Below are 5,957 nucleotides of genomic sequence, written 5' to 3'. Positions count from 1 at the left end.
TTTGTTGCTGTATCAAAATACCTGAAACTCGTAGTTTATAAGGAAGAAGGCCTATGTAGTTCATAATTTGGAGGCTGAATATTCAAATAGTATGATACTGGCTGTTGTAAATCCTCCCCTTGTTTGTATTACATCATAAAAGATGGCAACACAGCAGCACCGCGCACAAACTAGAGAGATCATAGAGCAAGACAGGCGCCCAGAAGGAGACCAAGGGCAAGGGAGGATTCATCTTTCTTAACAACTTTTTCATGAAAAGTAGCCAGGGATCCACAGGAACCACATCAAGTTCTCCTGAGAGCAGTGGCTTCTGTGACCAAATTATAAGCACTGGGTATGTGCTACCTCTTGAAGGTTCTACACTGTACCACATAGTTACAAAGGAACCAAGTTTTCAATGTGTGGACCTTTGAGAGACAAACTCCATTCATTAAACAGCATGCATTATATAAATCACTCTGCTTTTCTGGGGCTACCACATGGCTACAGAGCAATATTGGAGTGAAGGAAACTCATCAAGAGCACGGCACACTTTAAAAATTGGTGATGGACGTCCAGTGATTATGGAGAAATAAACTGAGCATTTGATCATCATAGCAGGGTTTTTTGGATGTGGTAACAAATAGGTGTTAGTAGCATCCATTAATGCAGAGAGTGATAAGAAAAAAATGCTAAATTTTAGCATCTTCTCTATAACAGATACTGTACTTATTTTACAGAATATGCAATTTAACTCTCACTCTAACCATATGAAGTGGTTACTATGACAATCCAAATTTGACTATTAGAGATATTGAGATACAGAAGTTAGAGGCTGGAGAGATGCTCAGTGGCTCAGAGCATTGCCTACTCTTGCAGAGGACCTAGGTTTGGTTCCAGCATCCACATGGCAGCTACCAACAGTGCATGACTCCAGCTCCAAAGGATTCAATGCTCTCTTCTGGACTCTATGTGTATTGCACATACAAGTGCACTTTTAAGCATGGAGGACAAACACTCATGAACATAATTATTTTTTAGTTTTCGAACAATAAAATAAAAAATTAGAGACACAGAAGTTAAGGCAAGAGGTATAAATAAATTTTTTTCAGCAACCAAATCCCAACAGAATCCATGTTGCATTATTCCCTTCCTAAGTTTCTGTGATGACAAATGCCAACGGTATTCTCATCAGTCGAGAAGATAGATAGGGTTCTGCTAGGTCCTTCTACATGCTCCCTCCAGCTGTCTCAAAATGTACAGGGTGCTACCCAGAGACTAGAGATACTTGTACCTGAAAATAAGCAACTTGGATTTTTAAAGGAGGGATGGTTACATGATGGAAAAATCTCCCCTTGACTAGAATTAGACAAATATGCTATAAAACTTCTAGTCTGTGTTTCCTTGCTAGTCTATTTTATTTCATCTCAGGCTTAAAAAAAATAAAATTACACAGTATTTTGATGTGTGTCAGTCTGCCTCTGAACGGGCAGCATTAGTAACAAGGAGAATAACCAATCTCAGCACTAGTGAGGTAAGATACCTCAAATTCACAACTTAGGGCATCAGAGGTAAGAATCTTCAGACCACAGTTCTTTTAGACATCATGACACAACCGGTTTCATTCAGTGTCAGCTCCGCACAATGAAGAATTGATTTATTCAGCACAATCCTATACATCACACTGACAGAGGCACTTGGGATATACCAGTGAAGAGAACTGAAAATAATGCTTCTGATATAGCCGCCCTTATGGTTTCTATCCCACATGTTCAGTGTGATGTTGGTCTTCATCCAGAGTTCAGGCCTCTAGTCATGATGAAGATGTGTCTTGTGACTTTTGAGATTAGTTTGTGAAGTGGTCCAGTTCTAATTGAGTCTCTCTCAGAAGGCATGCCTGAGAAGAGTTGGTCCAGCAACATGAGAGAAGCAGAGCAAGATGAAGCAAGGATGCCTGCCAGGGGACATTTACTGATTTCTGTGGGATGAGTAAGCCTACCATTGCTGATTTCTAGGTGAAGGAAGTAGAGCAGGTTCACAAAGTTCTACACGAATCTATTCTTGCAAGTCAGCCAAGCACTGCCCACCATTTTGGAGCTTCTATTGCAGCAGAATTAGCACTGGCTCAACAATCACAAATCAACCTGTCTAATGCACTTACTAGAGGGGCTACAGAGATGGCTCAGCAGTTAAGAACACTGGTTGTTCTTGCAAAAGACCCAGGTTCAAAACCCAGCACCCACATGGCAGTTAACAACTGTCCATAATTCCAGTCCCAGGGTATCCAAAAGCCTCTTCTGACCTCCACGGACATTGCATGACATGGGTGCACTTACCTACATGCAGGCAATACATGCATACACAAAATAAAAATAATAAATTAAAAAAAAGAACTAAGGAAACTAAGTATAAAGGCATATATTGCTCATAGATTGTGAGGTTCTATATTGTTTAAACATTGATACCTTTGAAACACTTCCATAGTCAGGCATTTCAGTGAAAATATCAGCAGCATTTTTGTATAAATTAAGTTACTTTGAAAATTATTTTAAAAAAAAGTCAGGTATGGTGGCACAGGCCTTTAATCCCAGCACTTTGGAGGCAGGCAGATCTCTATGAGTTCAAGGCCAGCCTGATCTACTTAGTGAGTTCCAGGCCAGCTTGGACTATAGGGAGACTCTGTCTCAGAAAGCCCAAGAAAAAAGAGAGAAAGAGAGAGAGAGAGAGAGAGAGAGAGAGGAAAACTAAAGCTATATGTAAAGATGAAAGAAGCAGAAAATCCAGAGTTCAGAGAAGAGAAACAAAAGGGGTGGATTTACAGTCATTGGATTTCTAGTAACCAATACAGTATGATAAAACAAATAGGTCTATAGGTGCATAGAGATGAACATAGACAACTTGGCTTATACACATTGCCTACTGATTGATAAATGTGCAGTTGAAAAGAGAAAGGATGGGTTTTTCTGTAAGTGATACTGTACCACTAGACATTCACATAGAAACAGTAGGAAGGCTGGGAATGAAGTGCTGCGGTAGCATGCTTGCTTAGCATGTGCAAAGAAAAGAGGGAGTGGAAAGGAGACGGGAGAGGAGATGAGAGGGGAGGGGAGGGAAGAGGGGAGGGGAGAGAGAGAAGGGAGGGGAGAAGAGAAGAGAAGGATGGAGGGAGGGAGGGAAGAAAGAAACGGGCAGAGGGAAGGTGTCATATCTTGACCCTTACGCTGTACTATCTCCAAAATTTAGCTCAAAATGGACATGAGACAGAAATAAGTATAGAATATAAACATATGTAAAATGTTGTCTAGATACTTTTGAAATTGCATCTAGATGAAATTTTAGGAGAAAACCTCTGTGGCTTCCAGTTAAGCAAAGTGTTCTTAAATGACACACCAAAAACACAACCCCTAAAACTTAGAAAGAATAATGCTGCTCTAATGATTAGCACACATATTCATTTGTTAACACGGTAGACAATACCCAAATGCTGTATGGAAAATTCTGTGTTACATTTTCAGTAAGTGATAGTAAAATGTATCATACGTTAGATTTGTTCCATTAATTGTTCTTTCTTGGTGTCTAGCTGGACTCTGCTGTCAGTGTCACTATTCTTTAGCAACAGCTTACTACTATTCTGTTTAGCGCTTAATATCTTCCAGAACAACTGCAGGACAATGCCTGGATGGATGCATTTAAATCCATCATTCAAGGTCTCTCTTTTCTTCTGTCTCACACTCCATGACATCAGTTCTTGCTCTGTGTATAATGTAATACCTGATGTTTCTGGAAAAATGTCACGCGCAATGTCATTGAAAACAGTATCCCCTCCATCTAGGGCAGCACAGTGCGGTCACTTTATGTTGTCTCTAACAATGGCAATATGGCCATATTAACCACATGAAATGATATGCTGGGGAATTTATCTTTGAAAGGAGCTAATTAAATGGGAGCTTTATGCCCCACCTTGATAAGAACACAATTCCCAGACACCACCAAAAGCAAAGCCCAGACAAAGTTTTTGAATGGGATACGCAACTACCTGGAAAAAATGGACAGTTTTCTTAGAGAGTAAAATGTATTGTAACTTGAAGAAGATAATAAAAATTCTGAGAAGCCCTCAATCTGTTAAAGAAATTCAATTTGTTACATAAATAGGACATAAAATCTCTAATATTAAGGTCATTCCTCTAATGATTTTTATCAAACTTCCTAGAGAACCAGTATTATTACTAAGAATTATAATGCTAACAGTAGTGTTACTACTTTGAGGAGAAAAGAATACTTTTAATACAACTTTAAACAATGTGAGCTTACCTCAATATCAAAATATTACAAGCAGAAGCAATATTTCCACAGTGTCATTATCCCACATCTACCCAGGTGTGCATCACATTGCTAGTCTTCATCCACAGAACTTCCTTAAATTTACACAACAGAGGACCTAGAATACTCACAATCTTCTTTAAAAATAAGAAGGATGAAGGACTTATATTATGTCAAGGCTTATAATAAACCAAGACAATGTAACACTTATATAAACATACACAAATTGATTAACAAAATGACATAGAGAATATAAAGTAAGTCAACATTTACATTTTTACCTGAATTTTTAATAAAATTGTCAAAGCAATCTTCTGGAGAAGTAAATGTCTTTCGAATAAACAGTGTTGGAACCAAAAGGTAGTTTTATGGTAAAAATAATATTGAGTTCTACATCATACTATACTACAAAATTAATTCAAAATGTTATACACTTTTATGTCAAAGTGATAGCCATAAAGCCTTGAGAGACAGCATAGAAAATATCCACATAAATCATAAATAGAGCTTAGAACTTAATCAGGAAAAGCTGTAACATAAAAGAAAAAAGTACATAAACTAACCTTCACCAAGTTGAAACTCCTCTTACTTATTCCAAAGATACCACTGAGAAAATAAATAGGCAATCTCAAACTGAGAGGAAACATCCCCCAAATATTCCTGACAAGTCCCCGGCATCCAGAGCCAATGAAGCATTTCTCCTACTTATTAATAAGAAGACCAAGAAGTCAGTAAATAAAGGGATGTGGCTGCACAGTTGGAAAGAATTATGCCTGACTAACAGGCACATACAGACTTGTTCAACATTAGGCATTAGAGAATCAAATCCTAAATTATGCTGTGTGATTACAAGAAAAACAGAAGACAGGCAGCACTAAATGAGGAAAGGAAGGACAGAACTTCCACACTGTGGATTGGAATGCACTCAGCTACTTTGAGGAAGTACTTGACAATTTTATACATATAAACGCATATCCACCCTATGCTACTTCTTTGTCGGGGAGTATACAGTAACTTTAAAGGATGATGATAGGTGTTCTGCACCTTGAGAGAGGTTTGTGCTGCACTAGTGCATGCATTTGTTAAACTCCACACATACTATACTTATATTTCACATTTCATTGGATATGAATTGTACTAAAACAGAAAGAGTATGGGGCGTGCTGGGCGCCAGGTGTGAGGTGTGCGGGTATTTCGGGGTCCCCACGCACACCTGGAGAGTCACGGCGCGGGTCCCGCAGGCTTCTCCGCCATGCCGCGTCCTGGAAGCTGCGGCGGATCTGGCCACAAGTGGGTCTGCTTCTCTGGCCATGCGTCGCTGTCCGCCGCTTCGGTGCTGAAAGTCCCTGCTGCTAAGGCTTTGCTCAGCCGTGTCTCTGCCCTGATTTCACCAGTGCACCTTCCTCAATATGCGAGTTCCACCGGCCACTGGAACACGTGGGAATAGTGCGAGGCGGCTGAAGCTGGGATCCGTGAGTCAGTGACAGAGGAATGCTGCCCCCCGGAGAGGCTGGATCGCCAGTAGTAAGACGCAGGACTCTGCTTAGTCCGTGTTACAGCTTTTATTAAGTGTTCAGCTCCTAGCTCCTAGTGATCCAGCTCTCTATATTGAGAGAAGACTGGGATATTTTTATACTGTAGGGGCAGTGGTAAAAGCT

This window comes from Nannospalax galili, unplaced genomic scaffold (genome assembly GCF_000622305.1).
Source record: "Nannospalax galili isolate Female #2095 unplaced genomic scaffold, S.galili_v1.0 scaffold1259, whole genome shotgun sequence".
In the NCBI taxonomy this organism is placed as follows: domain Eukaryota; kingdom Metazoa; phylum Chordata; class Mammalia; order Rodentia; family Spalacidae; genus Nannospalax; species Nannospalax galili.
This window is presented reverse-complemented; position numbering follows the sequence as displayed.